This window comes from Dendropsophus ebraccatus, chromosome 15, assembly GCF_027789765.1.
Source record: "Dendropsophus ebraccatus isolate aDenEbr1 chromosome 15, aDenEbr1.pat, whole genome shotgun sequence".
Lineage (NCBI taxonomy): Eukaryota > Metazoa > Chordata > Amphibia > Anura > Hylidae > Dendropsophus > Dendropsophus ebraccatus.
In genome coordinates, this window is record NC_091468.1 from 63,052,721 (window position 1) to 63,068,947 (window position 16,227).

General features: G+C 43.0%; 1 protein-coding gene across 3 annotated transcripts in view; it reads left to right on the forward strand.

Annotated features, from left to right (window-relative positions):
- The window catches only part of SCAF8 (SR-related CTD associated factor 8), a 128,193-nt gene that overhangs the window by 84,214 nt on the left and 27,752 nt on the right, over window positions 1–16,227 (forward strand). Inside the window, exon 23 of one of the 3 annotated variants that reach the window (XM_069954910.1) lies at window positions 20–35. The exons of the other annotated variants lie outside the window; for them this stretch is intronic. The gene's annotated coding sequence lies outside the window, so the exon portion shown is untranslated. Of the gene's footprint in view, window positions 1–19; window positions 36–16,227 lie in introns of those variants that run through there. 3 annotated transcript variants of the gene reach the window in all.

Below are 16,227 nucleotides of genomic sequence, written 5' to 3' on the forward strand. Positions count from 1 at the left end.
ATTGTGTATTTTCAACCAGATAAAGTGGAGGAAAAAAATAATAAAATTGCTCAACATTGAGGAATAAAAAATGGAGTCACTTGGTAATTTGTATTTCTAAAACATATACCGGTCTGATATACAAATCTGTTAGCAGCTAAAAGGGAAAAGGGAAGCGCTTAAAGACCTTACCAAAGTGTGGGACTTGGCTAACGGAAAGAGCACACGGACCCAACAAGAGAGTTCCCCCTGGATGGAAGGGTTATAAACTCTTTGTAATGCGGTGAATGTGGCGCAGGATGGGTCGTTCTCAGCTAAACTTTATTGCAACTATAAATAAAGTCAGAAGACGTCAAGAAAGAAGTTGAAGCTCTGGGATGGAATACTTAAAGCACATTAGAAAATGAAAAAGAAAAAAAAAACAACACACGAGTCAGTGTTTATACACATAGAAAAGCCAATTTAAAGCAAATGTACCATTAGGTAATTTTTTTTTTTTTTAACTACCCGATCGGTGCTAGCAACGGGGTTCCTGGTGGCACGCATTTTTTCGTGCACCAATCCTGCTCTGTGCACTGGAGGCGGGCCTGTTGCCCCCCTGTATGACAATATCCCCTTCCCTCTGTGTTGCGTCTCTATTGATTCTAATCACAGAGGGCAGAGGTCACATTGGGGGGCACCGAGCCTGACTGTAGTGTATAGAGCCATACTGCTGCGCACAGGAAAAGAACCGGGCAGCCTTTTTAAAAAAGGATCCACACCACTGGGATACCCACACCGATCAGGTAATGTAAAAGAAGAAAAAAACGATGTGCGTGATGGTAAATTCGCTTTAAAACCCATGATTAACACCGAAACATAAGGCAACAGTGAATTAAAGATAAGCGCCTGAAGTATAAAGGATCAGATAAAAGTGATATTTCGTGATAAACCACCAAGATACTTTGGCCAAAGTATGATGCTTGACCCTTGAAAGTGTTTGGGTTCGGCAACTTCTCGGAAGACCAACGTATGAGATTTGTGGGCGGGGCAGTGCTCCTAATGGTGCTCCGGACCGAGGATTACACTACTAACAGCACAGGAACGGCACCTAGGAGGAAGATAAGAGACATACCCTCCTCCTTGTCGCCCTTTGTGCAATAGGAGGCTATCAGAGGGTTAGATTTGTCTAACCTGCTGATAGTTCCCCTTGAAGAAACTTGGAAGAAGCGCCCATGGCTAGATAGGCCTTCTTGTCAGGATTCTATGCATATCTTTTTATCTCCATATCTCAGCTATTAAAATAAATATTTTTTTGTGTCATATCGATTTGAGTGTTTGCTATCACCATCCTCTAATTGTCGTAAAATCCACAATACTGGTAATACTGGTAAAATCCACAATACAATATAGGCTGTAACCCAGTATTGGTGCAACATATGTAATGTAATGTACTAAGGTTAGGAACCCTCATGAAAGAGAATAGATATATAGAACAAGAATAAAGGCAGATTTGTTCAAGTTTGGTAACAAGCCAGGGAGATTATTGGCACGGTTGTCCAAGGGCCTTCTTCAGACGACCAGTATAAACGCCTTAATAGGAGTATTAACCTCGTAAAACACATAAAGAGTACAAAGGCTTTGAATGCAGAGATGAGTGGATGGCCGCTCAGGAGAGTTGTATATGGCAATTCAGGAACAAGTTTCTTCATCCATGACTCAACTCTATAATGTGGCGCTATGTGCAGGATCCCTCCCAGAGGAGGCCAATGTGGAAGATATAAAAGTTCTGCAAAAAGTAAAATATTTCCTCCTGGGGGCCCATTTCTCATAAATTCTGGTATTAGATAATATTGGAGCAACTTTATTTATGCCCCAATTGATGGGGTCCCTATCTAAGGAAGATTTCCTGTAGCCTGTGGTAAGGTGGCCTAACACCTTCAATAACTGGCTGGTCCCTCCCATTCACAGGAATATTCAGCACAGCCGAGCACTCCTGTGTTGTCTATGAGGAAGGGTGAGCCGCAGAGAGTTCATCTCTTTCTTTTCGCTGTAGATCTGGCCCGCAATCTAGAGCGTATGGGGCCGTCCTGAACCACCACCGACCGATGACGTCAGTGGTGATAGGGGTCGGCCGGGATGGAGAATAGTCTAAAATGTATATGAGACTTTAGGAAGGCCTTGAGAGCTTTGGACATAGACTAGAATCATCCTCAGCTGAGAGAGAGTCCTATTTTATGAGCCTTGTATGCCAAAAGGGCATTTTGGATGATGGATGATGTCATTAGAACACAGGGCCACATAGAAATTCTGATCTCAGCTGTGTTAATGGGCACAGAGTTCCATGGAGTCAATAGATGGAAGGACTGTACCCCTACTCTAGGAACTGAACAATTACTCCAGTCTGTCTAGGTTATCCTAGATGCCTGTCTGATGTAGAAGATTTTTTTTACCTAATGTGAATCTGCGACCTTTTCTAAATATGCACATGAGGTCACTGGCCCAGCCCCCCCAGAGCACTGACATCCCCTCCCCTGGGGCACAAGCTGAGGCAAAACCAGGTAGGGGCCGGACTTTATTCATACGGCCCACATCACCCAAAGAAGGGGGTATCGGTACACTTAGGGTGCTGGGTCCACCTCCAGTGCACTGAGTGACCTAATTTATGTATTTAGGTCCAGTTCACACTGAGCAAAAACGGCAGGAAAAAAGCAGAATCCCATCATGCTCAGTGCCTCCGCTGCCGCCACTCTCTGCTCAAATAATTTACGTGTCAATTCTTTGAGCGAAGAGTGGAGGAAGCGGAGGCGCTCGAGTCCTCCCATAGAGACACTGCAGGACACTGAGCGTGGCGGAGAGGTCCGACGCTGATTTCCGCTGTTTTTGCTCAGTGTGAACTGGGCCTTAGTAAATGGCGCAGGTTGCAGGAACCCAACGGCAGATTAAAAATAGAACCATACCAGCGGAATCATCATGGTGGTGCCTATAAAGGCGTATGAAAAGCTTAATATGTGGGTTGAACTTGTATATTTGCTTTAAGGATTTCCTCTGGGCAGATGTGATTGAGGTTCTACCTGACGTACTGGGTACACTGGTATCTTTTATCCTTGCAATGTGCTTACTGGGTCTCTTTGGATGAAGAGATGTAGCCACAATACAATTGTATCTTACAAAGCAGGACTCATCATTGTAAGATAAGCACGCTACATCAATAAAGCAGCAAAAGAAGGGTTGGCAAGACAAGAGACCTGCTATGCTGTGGCACTTAAGCAGCATGACACCTCCTCCTGGACACTTGGGCCAGATAAAAAATTTGGAAATTACGAGGACTCAACACCCACGAGAGACACAGATATGTTTAGGCACTCTATAAGCTATTTAAGGGTGTCTGCAGCTCCTATCATAAAAGGAGCTGACATATTCCCCTTCAAGAACTAAGGGCCCTATTCATCTGATTATCATCCTGTGTAGTGAAGACAACAATTAGGCAAAGAAGCAATCATCGGCTGACCGTTGTCTTTTAACGTGGTTAAAAATCATCAGCCACCTCCTGCCTATCGCTCTGTGTAATAGTGATACGCATACGATGGCTTATGCTAGGGTAAAGAAAAATAAAAATTATACTTACCTGACCAGGTTTCCCCAGTGTTCCTGTGTTCATCACTCACCGCAGCCACCTCAGGCACTTTCGAACTCGTCTCTGAAATGACAGGTCACTAGGACAATCACTGACAGAGGCGCTTTCCTGTCTCGGTCAGTGATCGGCTTGTCACTTCAGAGACTGCCTCAGAGGTTCCTCAGGGGGATATCAGGAACAAGGCTGGTGGACACCAGGGGAGCCTGGACAGGTAAGTACATAGTACAACTTTTTTTTTTTTTTTTTTTTACACCAAAGTGAGGGCTGAACAGACATCACTAACAATATATACTGTGTGTATGTGTGTGTATATATATATATATATATATATATATATATATATATATATATATATATACAGCCCTTGCTGCTCGATAATCAAGCAGTGTATAGACTTGGTAAGCGGCTGCTTACAGTTTACTGTCAGGATGTGTAATACAGCCCTAAATCTGTATAGTCCGAACAAAAGAAGGGAAAGCGGGACATGATTAAAATCTTTAAATACATTACATGGGTTCAGGAGGGAAGTGTTTTAATGAAGTCTCTGTTGGACAGAGTATGTGCACTAGGACCCATTATAAGTCATACTGTTCTTGTATCATATTTTAGAATAAATTAGAATTATTGTTCGCTTTTAAGCAATTCTTTTGAATTCACTTTTGCCACCTGGGGTATAGGTGACCTACTTAAAGACTCTACTCTACTGTACGGAGATTTGAATCCAGGTTTAGTCCCCAGTGAGCTTTCCAGAAAAAAATAATTGGAGTTTTTAATACAAGTTAAACACAAGAATAAGGGGGAACAAAGGTTAGGGGGGGGGGGGGGATTAGAAGCAGGGTGAGAAAATATGACTTGGAACAGACTTACATGGTTTTTAAAAGGGAGATCCTAAAATCGGCAGTTCTGGAGATGTGACCTCCATTTCAGTACAACAAACTACATTACCCATAAACCCTTACAGCTCCTGTGTGGCAATTTTGCACTTCATTTAGACCAGTTACAACTGGAAGCTATCTCTAACATGGGGTTCTCAAGTATATTGGCTGCCGATTTTGCACGTTTTCCCACCTACAAAAAATTGAGAGGTGTGTAATTCTTATGGTAGGTACAGTTCACCTGCTCTGGGGACTGGCTAGGTCACTCCAGGACCTTAACATGCTCTTACCGAGCGAAGGAGGTTGTTGGCCAAAATCTTGCTATAAATAGCCCCATCCATCCTGATTTAATGCTTCACAGTTGTGAATGTGTTCTTGGGGTTGTACTCATCCATCTTCTTCCTCCAAACATGGCGAGTGGAGTTGATACCAAAAATCTCTAATTTGGTCCCATCTGACCACGTGACCTTTCCCCATGCCTCCTCTGGATCACCCAGATGGTCATTGGTGAACCTGAAATGGCCTGGACATGTGCTGGTGTTAGCATGAGGACCTTGCCTGCCCGGCAGGATTTTGATCCTTTATGGCATAGTGTGTTACTCAGTTCATTGGCCAGGTCCTCCCGTTTAGTACTGGGCTAATTCGTGACCATTTTCAGAATAATCCTTACCCCATGAGGCAAGATCTTCCATGGAACCCCAGACTGAGGAAGATTGAGAGTTATCGTGTCCCTTCCATTTTCTAATAATTGCGCCACCAGTTTTTGCCTTCTCAGCAAACTGCTTACCTATAGTCCTATAGGTCATCCCAGCCTTGTGCAGGTTTACAATTTTGTCCCTCATGTCCTCAGACAGCTTTTGGGCCTTGGCCATGGTAGAGAGGTTGGAGTATGATTGATTAAGTGTGGGGGCAGGTGTTTTTTTTATACAGGTAATGAGTTTAAACAGGTGCAGTTATTACAGGTAATGGGCAGAGTAGGCGGAGCTTCTTGGAGAAAAACTAACGAATCTGTGAGAGGCAAAATTGGTTGGTGATGAAATAATTATTTCATGTAATAAAATGCAAGAACATTTTTTTTTGGTGTACCGACGATAAATATTATACACCTCTCCATTCTTTATAGGTTGGAAAATGTGCAAAATCGGCAGTGCATCAGATACTTGAACCTTTAATTGTTGGGCACCGACCGCGCATCGCTACATGTAATAGAGGTGCGCGGCTGACGATATACATTACCTATCCCGGCTGCAGAGCGCCTCTTGCGGTCTTCTCCCAGCTTCAGAGCGGCCTGTCTGAGCTGACAGGCTGATCAGCCAATCACAGGCCGGGACCGCCACGGCCAGTGATTGGCTGAGCGGCCTGTCAGCTGAGACAGGGCGCTCTGAAGCTGGAGCGTATGGACCCTGGGAGAAGCACAGAGGAAGAGGAACCCTGCAGCCTGGACAGGTAATGTATAAAGTAAGCAAGGGCTGCGAGGACATTGGTAACGATGTCCCTGCAGCCCTTGTTAAACGATAATCGTGCCGTGTAATAAGAACCGGAAAACGAGCGCCGATGTAGCAGATCGGCGCTCGCTTACAGTTATTATCGGGGCCCCATCGGCCCGTGTAATAACACCCTTAGTCTCTCTTTTAGGATCCTATTACATGAGACGATCGGCTGTACTTGGCCGATATCTGGCCGTTTCAGCCCACAATCGTTTTGTGTAATAGCTCATGTTCAAAGGCAACAATCAGCGGACATGCACAATGTCGTCCGATTGTTGTCTTTCAGCACGTTCTAAAATTATGATGACCATAATGAAGGGGCTGTTGCTCTCCTCTATGGGCCACTTGGATCGTCCGGGCAGCCCCTCCTGCAGCTGCCTGTGCCCCCTCCCCCACGCTCCTCCCCACTTGATGTTTGTGTATGTAATAGCACAGACAGCAAGTGGAAAACGAGGAGGAAGCGAGCGCTGACCTGACAGGTTGGCACTTGCTTTCTTCTGTACATTGGGTCGTGTAATACAGCCCTTACTATAAAGAGTTTAGGCATCTTTTGCATTACATGTGAGGTGAAAAGATTTTCTTTTCCACTGGAGGCAAATAAATTGTAAGAGATGAATGTTTTTTCCCTATTTATGACCAGCTGGGGCTTTGTGCAGAAATGTGTGGACTGGAGGTGGAATGGTAGACCCTAATGGGCATAGTATATTAAACCCAACAACTATCCACCTATGTAACTGTGTATAATAACCGTTATTTGCTTCTATCCTTTTACCAGAATCTTCGATAACATTCCATGGGTGTTATTACGTTAGCCACATAATTGTAGCCAGCGTGAGCGCCGGAAAATAAGGGGAATGTTTGAGTGTTTTTGTCATTTTAAACATTTAGAAAATACAGAAATAAGAGTGTTATGTAGTTATATAAAACTTCAAGTCAAATAATGGGGGGACTGTATCAAACTCTTTATGCCATTATTGTGGCCCTAAAAAGTCGCAGAATGGGGTTCACGCCATATCTGTGCTGTATTATGTAACTTTACTCCTCGTGTAAATAAAAAATATATTGCTCAGAGCGAGTTGGGTGGTGTTCAGAGCGAAGAGCCAGCGCAGGTAGCCCAAAAACTGTAATTTTTTTTTGAATGTGCATTTCAGCTTAAGACTGGCATATGAAACGCCAACCTTAAAGGAGAAGTCCACACGATAAAAAACCCACGATGAGCAGCGGGATCGGCTTTAGGACCCCTGCCAGAAGGCATTTTCCCCTGTGTAGTGATGATGTCACGACTTTGGGGGAAATGCCTGCCCCGGTTGATGGACAGCCCGCTCAGCCAATCAGTGGCTGGAGCGGTGCCTCGCCCCAGTCTCTGACTGGCTGAGCAGCCAGTCCATCAGCCAGGTTGTGACATGTGCAGTGCCAGAAATCCTGGAGTCCAGTAGGGGTGCCAGAGTGGCGATCCCGGGCTGAAGAGGCACAGGGAGAGGAGAGTTTACACTCTTTATTACTTTCCCCCTGTCTTAAAAAACAAACAAAAAACTTCTCTTTAAAGGAAAACTTGCACGCACCTTCGGATAGTTCTCGGTAGCCGCTTACCTCCTCTTCTGATTCTTGTAAGTCTTGCCGTTTTCAAGAAATCCAATCTTATAGAACAATGTGAATTAGCCCATAAAAGTAGAAGGAAATCACAGCTCCAAAAAAACGTGAAGGAGTTAAAATGTCCAAAAATCTTTATTCCAAAGCATATTAAAAAGCAACAACCATGTTAAAAACAGCACGTCTGCGCATTTCGGGGACAAGCCCCATAATCATGACAGTACAACAACATAATAGGCAAACTTATATATGGTTTGGGTAATGGCGTCTGAAAACCCAAGTTCCACCCCTCTGCATCACTGGAATAGGAGAAGGGAGGGGGAGGGGGGAATGAAGCAAAACTCAGGTGAAGCAGGTCACAGTGGAGTTAACCATGTATGTTCTGTGAAACCACCTGATTAAAGCATAGTGTGTATTGTGCAAACCAAAAACAAGCAATACTGAATAACATGCTATATTATACACTGATATCAGGGCTCTAGATGCATAGCAAAAAATAAATAAATAATGATTGCAATTGCTATATGTACAAACAGAAAAACAGAATGAGCAGTAAGCAATATAAACAAAAATGTGATTATGTGAAAAAAATCACATATATCAGTATATATAGAAAAGATCACTTTTGTAATTCAGCCCCTCAGGAACGCGAGTGCCGAGGCATAGAATCCAAAATGCCTTGCGCTTCCTGAGGAGATGTACCCAGTCACCACCGCGACGGGGTTTACAGACCTTCTCTATTGCATAGAAGGAGAAACCAGATGGATCCCCACCATGTGCATCTCTAAAATGCTTGGCCAGCCCTGATCTGCATCTATTGAGAGCTGAAGTATTTTTCATATCGGCTATATGCTCCATGATACGGATTTTTAGTTTTCTCTTTGTAGAACCAACATATTGTGAATTACAAATGTTGCAATGAGCAACATAAACAACGTATGTAGAATTGCAATTAACAAAAGACTTGATTACATACGAAGTCCCTGTGCACACTGACAAAAAAGCCCTGCGTTTTTCAGTAAATGTGCATACAGAGCATCTGCTCTCCGCACACTTAAAGAAACCTTGGAGATGCAACCAGTTATTGTGTTTAGTACGGTTATGTATATCGCTGGGTGAGAGAAGGTTGCCAAGGGTAAGTCCTCTACGGGCAACACATCTCACACCCGGGGATAAAATTTCTTCGCATGTTTTATCCTGAAAAAGAATTGGTAAGTATCTGCGTATAATAGTTTGTATCTCTCCAAATTGGGGACTAAAAGGAGTTGAAAAAACTAGACGCTGTTGTTCCTGTTTGGAGTCACTTTGGGGCAGATCACATTTTCTATCCCTCAAGTGATATGTTCTATCGCGGCTTTCCGCTATCCTCTCAGCCCTATCCACTACATGCCTCGAGTAGCCTCTCTGAAACAATCTATGTCTGAGATCAAGAATCGCAGCTGCATAAGCCGCATCGTCTGAACAATTACGGCGAGTGCGTATAAATTCACTGATGGGAAGATTGCGCAATACATGTTTTGGGTGGCTACTGGAGGCATGGAGAAGCCCATTACCTGAACTCGGCTTTCTATATAGGGACGTGTGAATACGGCCGTTGTTCAGTGTAAGGGACAAATCCAAAAAAGAAATGGTTTTTAACTCAAATTGGTATGTGAAATGTAGGTTGAGATCGTTACAGTTGATGAACTCAACAAATTTTTTGGCTTGTTTCTCAGACCCTGTCCAGATTAGGAGGAGGTCGTCAATTTTCTGGTACGGCCGTTATATTGACGACCTCCTCCTAATCTGGACAGGGTCTGAGAAACAAGCCAAAAAATTTGTTGAGTTCATCAACTGTATCTCAACCTACATTTCACATACCAATTTGAGTTAAAAACCATTTCTTTTTTGGATTTGTCCCTTACACTGAACAACGGCCGTATTCACACGTCCCTATATAGAAAGCCGAGTTCAGGTAATGGGCTTCTCCATGCCTCCAGTAGCCACCCAAAACATGTATTGCGCAATCTTCCCATCAGTGAATTTATACGCACTCGCCGTAATTGTTCAGACGATGCGGCTTATGCAGCTGCGATTCTTGATCTCAGACATAGATTGTTTCAGAGAGGCTACTCGAGGCATGTAGTGGATAGGGCTGAGAGGATAGCGGAAAGCCGCGATAGAACATATCACTTGAGGGATAGAAAATGTGATCTGCCCCAAAGTGACTCCAAACAGGAACAACAGCGTCTAGTTTTTTCAACTCCTTTTAGTCCCCAATTTGGAGAGATACAAACTATTATACGCAGATACTTCCCAATTCTTTTTCAGGATAAAACATGCGAAGATGTGAGATGTGTTGCCCGTAGAGGACAAAGCCTTGGCAACCTTCTCTCACCCAGCGATATACATAACCATACTAAACACAATAACTGGTTGCATCTCCAAGGTTTCTTTAAGTGTGCGGAGAGCAGATGCTCTGTATGCAGATTTACTGAAAAACGCAGGGCTTTTTTGTCAGTGTGCACAGGGACTTCGTATGTAATCAAGTCTTTTGTTAATTGCAATTCTACATACGTCGTTTATGTTGCTCATTGCAACATTTGTAATTCACAATATGTTGGTTCTACAAAAAGAAAACTAAAAATCCGTATCTTGGAGCATATAGCCGATATGAAAAATACTTCAGCTCTCAATAGATGCAGATCAGGGCTGGCCAAGCATTTTAGAGATGCACATGGTGGGGATCCATCTGGTTTCTCCTTCTATGCAATAGAGAAGGTCTGTAAACCCCGTTTTGGATTTGGATTCTATGCCTCGGCACTCGCGTTCCTGAGGGGCTGAATTACAAAAGTGATCTTTTCTATATATACTGATTTTTTTTCCACATAATCACATTTTTGTTTATATTGCTTACTGCTCATTCTGTTTTTCTGTTTGTACATATAGCCATTGCAATCATTATTTATTTATTTAATTTTTTTTTTTTTTGCTATGCATCTAGAGCCCTGATATCAGTGTATAATATATCATGTTATTCAGTATTGCTTGTTTTTGGTTTGCACAATACACACTATGCTTTAATCAGGTGGTTTCACAGAACATACATGGTTAACTCCACTGTGACCTGCTTCACCTGAGTTTTGCTTCATTCCCCTCCCCCTCCCTTCTCCTATTCCAGTGATGCAGAGGGGTGGAACTTGGGTTTTCAGATGCCATTACCCAAACCATATATAAGTTTGCCTATTATGTTGTTGTACTGTCATGATTATGGGGCTTGTCCCCGAAACGCGTAGACGTGCTGTTTTTAACATGGTTGTTGCTTTTTAATATGCTTTGGAATAAAGATTTTTGGACATTTTAACTCCTTCACGTTTTTTTGGAGCTGTGATTTCCTTCTACTTTTATGGACTGCATACCTGGGTGAACGGCCCATTTCTTATCACCTGCTCCTTACCAAGAGGGTTGCCGTCAATTTTGGGACATATTCACACGGTGAGCTGACCTTGTTCTATATTTTTTTCGCATTTAATGTGAATTAGCGCCTTTGGAGCATAGGGCATGTTCCTCGCCCCCCCCCCCCCCCCCCTCCCCAGTGCACCATTTGACCCACCTGCCGCCCTTGATGCTCAAGCCTACTGATGTGTATTCAAGAATGCATGAGCAGGCAGGCTGGAATACACATCAGCCATGAGCAAGATGTCATTTCAAAGTAAGAAAGCATGCAAAAGAAGAATAAAAAAAGAAAGAAATACATTTAACGGGCTGAAAAAGACATGTGTAGCCACCTGGCCAACATCTTAAGCACCTCCATACTGGATCAGGAGCAGGTGGTCATCTAGCATATAAAAGAAGATATAATCACAATATCTCTTGTGGTTCAAAATTATCAAGACATGTAGTTGTAACTAGAAGATTTCCCTGTGATGCACAGCTATATGACATGTTCAATGTGTTGTCCATGGTGCTGAACACAAAGCACAGTTGATAACTAGAGATGAGCGAACCTGGAGCATGCTCGAGTCCATCCGAACCTGAACTTTCAGCATTTGATTAGCGGTGGCTGCTGAAGTTGGATAAAGCCCTAAGGCTATGTGGAAATCATGGATATAGTCATTGGCTGTATCCATGTTTTCCAGACAACCTTAGAGCTTTATACAAGTTCAGGATCCTCAGCTAATCAAATACTGATCGTTTGGGTTCGGATGGACTTTAACCCGGTTCGCTCATCTTTATTGATAACCATTGAACCACAAGAGATAAGCTACATGACCACCTACATTTTTTTGCAAATATATTAATAGGAAGAACAAAAATGTTGCCCGGACATAAGTATTCAGACTGCTATGACACTTGATAGCTCTGCGGTCTCCTATTTCTATTTCTCTTGCCCGGCCACATGACTGATTGGTCCTTGTAAAGGCTGACTCATCAGCGCCCGCTATTTCCGCTGTGTCGGACCGTGTTAAATGACTGGTAAGGCCTTGTTACACAGGCCAGTTATCGCTTATGTCTGTCCTTAGGAAAGCTTATTCAGCCGATAATATAAAGGGGCCGGAGATCACTTCATGAGCAAGCAAACGGCCACTTGTCGGCTGATCTGATCTTTTGTGGGGCCGTATAAATCATTGTTATTGGCCGCACATCCCGCTGTGTAAAAAGGAGATGTGGTCTCAATAACAGTGCATGTCAATGGCCGCACGAACAATACAGCAGTTGTTTGTGTGACCCGGCCATGCACTTAATTCCTTGTAATGGCACTTCAAGCAAGCACCAATCTTGCTGATCGGCACTCATTTGCGGCCATATTGCAGCATGTAAAAGGACCCTAAGTGAAATATCCCAATATGTTCGGTGATTTCCGGTATTTTCATCTCCCCCTGGTGGGTGGAGCCTAATGTCTATGGTGTCTGCACACACAGAGGAGGAGATCCTGCACTTTCTGGTCTTTATGCACAGCCTAAAATGCAGCAGCAGCATGGAAGCCATAAATCTGTAATGAGCAGTCTAAACTGTGTGAGGTCTCTTACAGACCTGTCTCTCCGCAGTGGGGGGGGGTATTGCTTTATACCAGGAGAAAGAAGCATTTTTGTCTGATTAGACATCACATGTTTTCTTATTTGCTTTTAATAGTGATCCCAAAGTTTGATGTAATGAAAGTGCCTATGTAAGGCTGGGTTCACACTGCACTTTGCAGTCCATTTAATTTATATTTAATTTGCGGATGCAAAAACAGATGCAAATGTGTGCAATCCGTTTGTATCTGTTTTTCAATTGACTGCATTATATAAGAAAAGTAAAGTTTTTTTGTTTTGTTTTAGCGTACGCACAAATGTGGTTGACCTAGTACTTATCAGCTGCTGTATGTCCTGCAGGAAGTGGTGTATTCAGGACATACAGCAGCTGATAAGTATGGGAAGACTTAAGATTTTTAAATAGAAGTAAATTACAAATCTATATAACTTTATGATCCCAGTTAATAGAAAACATTTTTTAATGGAGTAACTCTGGAAAATCTCCGGTGATCCTGCAGCACGCCGTCATGACAGGCACACTTTAAGCTTTGCCCTTAATAAATATTTTTTTAAAGTGTCACTGTCGTTATAACGTTCAAAATCTATTTCAACGGTAGATGTGATATAAAGCAAGTTTGCCATATATATTCATTATTTTTGTTGTTATTATACTGTAAAACAAAGGTCCAGTCTCCTGAAGGCAGCTGTATAACAGCTATACTTACTGCATCGAGGTCCAGTCTCCTGAAGGCAACTATATAACAGCTATACTTACTGCATCCAGGTCCAGTCTCCTGAAGGCTGCTGTATAACAGCTATACTTACCAGAAATCCAGGTACAGTCTCCTGAAGGCAGCTATATAACAGCTATACTTACCAGAAATCCAGGTCCAGTCTCCTGAAGGCAGCTATTTAACAGCTATACTTACTGTATCCGGGTCCAGTCTCCTGAAGGCAGCTATATAACAGCTATACTTACTGCATCCAGGTCCAGTCTCCTGAAGGCAGCTATATAACAGTTATACTTACCAGAAATCCAGGTCCAGTCTCCTGAAGGCAGCTATATAACAGCTATACTTACTGTATCCGGGTCCAGTCTCCTGAATGCAGCTATATAACAGCTATACTTACTGTATCCAGATCCAGTCTCCTGAAGACAGCTATATAACAGCGATACTTACTGTATCCAGGTCCAGTCTCCTGAAGGCAGCTATATAACAGCTATACTTACTTTATCCAGGTCCAGTCTCCTGAAGGCAGATTTTCTGACTTGTGCTGGTTGAAAAAAGCAGACTAAACATAGGAATTCCAGCCAGTACAGAGTCACGGCTCAATGTGTCTGTCAATCACATGACTGCCTTCTCTTTGTCACCGCTGAGATGGCCTGGGATACACAGGACTTCCTGTTTTCTGACTGTTTCCTGTTTTTTGAGAAAAAAAAAACTGTCAGAAAACAGGAAGTGCCGTGTTCTCCATGATAAGTAAAAAGTAAATAATGAATGTAAATTGCAAACTTGCTTTATATCACATCTAATGTTGATTTAGATTTTGAAAGTTATAACGACAGTGACACTTTATGGCCGCTCTCTCTTAAAGTAGTACACAAATTGACAAATTGGATGAAACTTTCTGATGTAATGATGGTATATATAAGTGATTACAATATTAGAGCAAAAGGAGACTTTTTGGGGGGTAAACCTATACAATTAAATTGAGACTAGTACCCTATGGGGCCACTTCTAGCCTGGATACAAGCTGAGATACGGTTGGGTATGGAGGCATACCGGTTACATACGGCATCCGGTAGCACATTTGCCCACAGTTGTTGTAACTGGGCGGTTAGATCCAGCGCACACATAGGTTGTCAAAGCAGACGTAGCAGTGCTTGATTGGTAGTAATAATCTGTTATCGTGTGAGTATTATCCTGCTGAAAAGGCCAGTGGGAACCCTCCCGCCATTAGAGACAACATGTGTATGGATCTCCCATACACACTGAGCTGTTACTGTCCCTCAAATCACTACTGTTGTACGCAATGGCTCCCCACATCATCACACCAGCAGGGGGCAGTGTGTCACTCCAAGGGCAGGATTAAAATGTCACCACGAGGCCTCAAAGACAATACAGCTCCAGTCTGTAGCCGTCCAGGTTTCTCATTTACGACACCAATGCAAATAAGCAGCAGACACGGAATAAGTGCTGTGACACCAAATTGTCTTCTGCTAAACATCTAGAAATGGTACGGGCAGATGTAATGAAGGGGCCACCCGAGTCTGAATGGTGGATAAGGAAACAGTCGGGGTCCCTCGTGCTTGTCTGTGAATCAAAGGTTCCTCTCTACTAGTTTTCTGTTTGGATTGTCCGAAAGCCTGCTCTCCGTGTGTGCTCTCGTCTAACCACTGTTCCCAGTACCTTGGTCTGAATGAAGTCAATTAAATTCATCAAAATGACCATCTGCGGAATCTATTGTCGCTATACAAATAAAATTATTATTATTATTATTACCATCTTGTTTATTCCAGTGATCCGCGCCCTCTTAGGGTTTGTTCACACTACGGAATACACAAGGAAATTTCATGCGGAGGCCACGCGGTGGACTCCGCTTAAAGTTCGGCCTATCCCATTGACTCCCATTGACTATCCCAATTTCTCAAACTCAATCTGCCATTCGCACAAAGGATTGATGTGTCAATTCTTTAGCTTGAGAAATTAATTGAGTCAGTAGGACAGGCCCAAGCACAGTCCGCCGCGTGGCCTCCATTTGAAATTTCCTTGCGTATTCTGTAGCGTGAAGTCCAAGTTCATAAAAGCATGTGTAGCAGAAGATTATGTCTCACCAAGAGGTACACTTCCCAAAGCCTTTTTATAGGCAAGACCAGACATACCTGTAATCATTTCCGTATCTGCCTGGGACATAGCTCCATGACGTGTTTTGTAGCAATCGGACATTTCTATGTGGGTACTTTATTCAACTTGATTTATTTTGCCAATGAGAGAGTTACCTATTGAAAGAGAAATCTACTTTGATCGGTTATTATGCCCCTTGACAGACCTGGTAAATTGTGTAAAAGGGAAGAATCATCCTGCAGGGTAAAGTGTGTGAAATCTGTGCTCATTTCTTTACTGTCAGTAGAGAATAGCGAATTTACAGTAATAACAAGTGAAGCGCTCCAGTAGCTCGGCAGTCAGCTTATCTGCCTGCTGGCTTTGAAATCTGTGCCGCTCCACTTTGGGTGCCTAAAAAGCTGGATCCAGTCCTGGGAAACTTCCCCCAGTTTCCCAGGACTGGATCTAACTTTTCCAGTCACCCAGTACGGAGTTCAGATAAGCCGACTGCCGAGCTACTGAAGCGCCTCAGTTCATTATTACCTTAAATTCGCTCGTCACTAACCGTAAGGAACGAGCGAACCTCAAAATGCAAAGAAAATGTTTGTTTAGCAAATTTGTTTTCCAAAAATTCTCCTTGCCATTGAACTTATGAACGTTTTCTGTAAGATTGTCAATGTGACCTGTAACCGGAGTTGCTTTTTTAACCTTTCAGTGTTTGTACATAATCTTTGTAATGCATTTTCTGTGTATGTACATAACTGAATAAACAGCCTGGTTATATCTTTGTGATCTCATTACTGCTGATGTCCATTTGGAGAGTCCCTCCGGTTGGTATGACTCTTGCACAGTACGGTTACA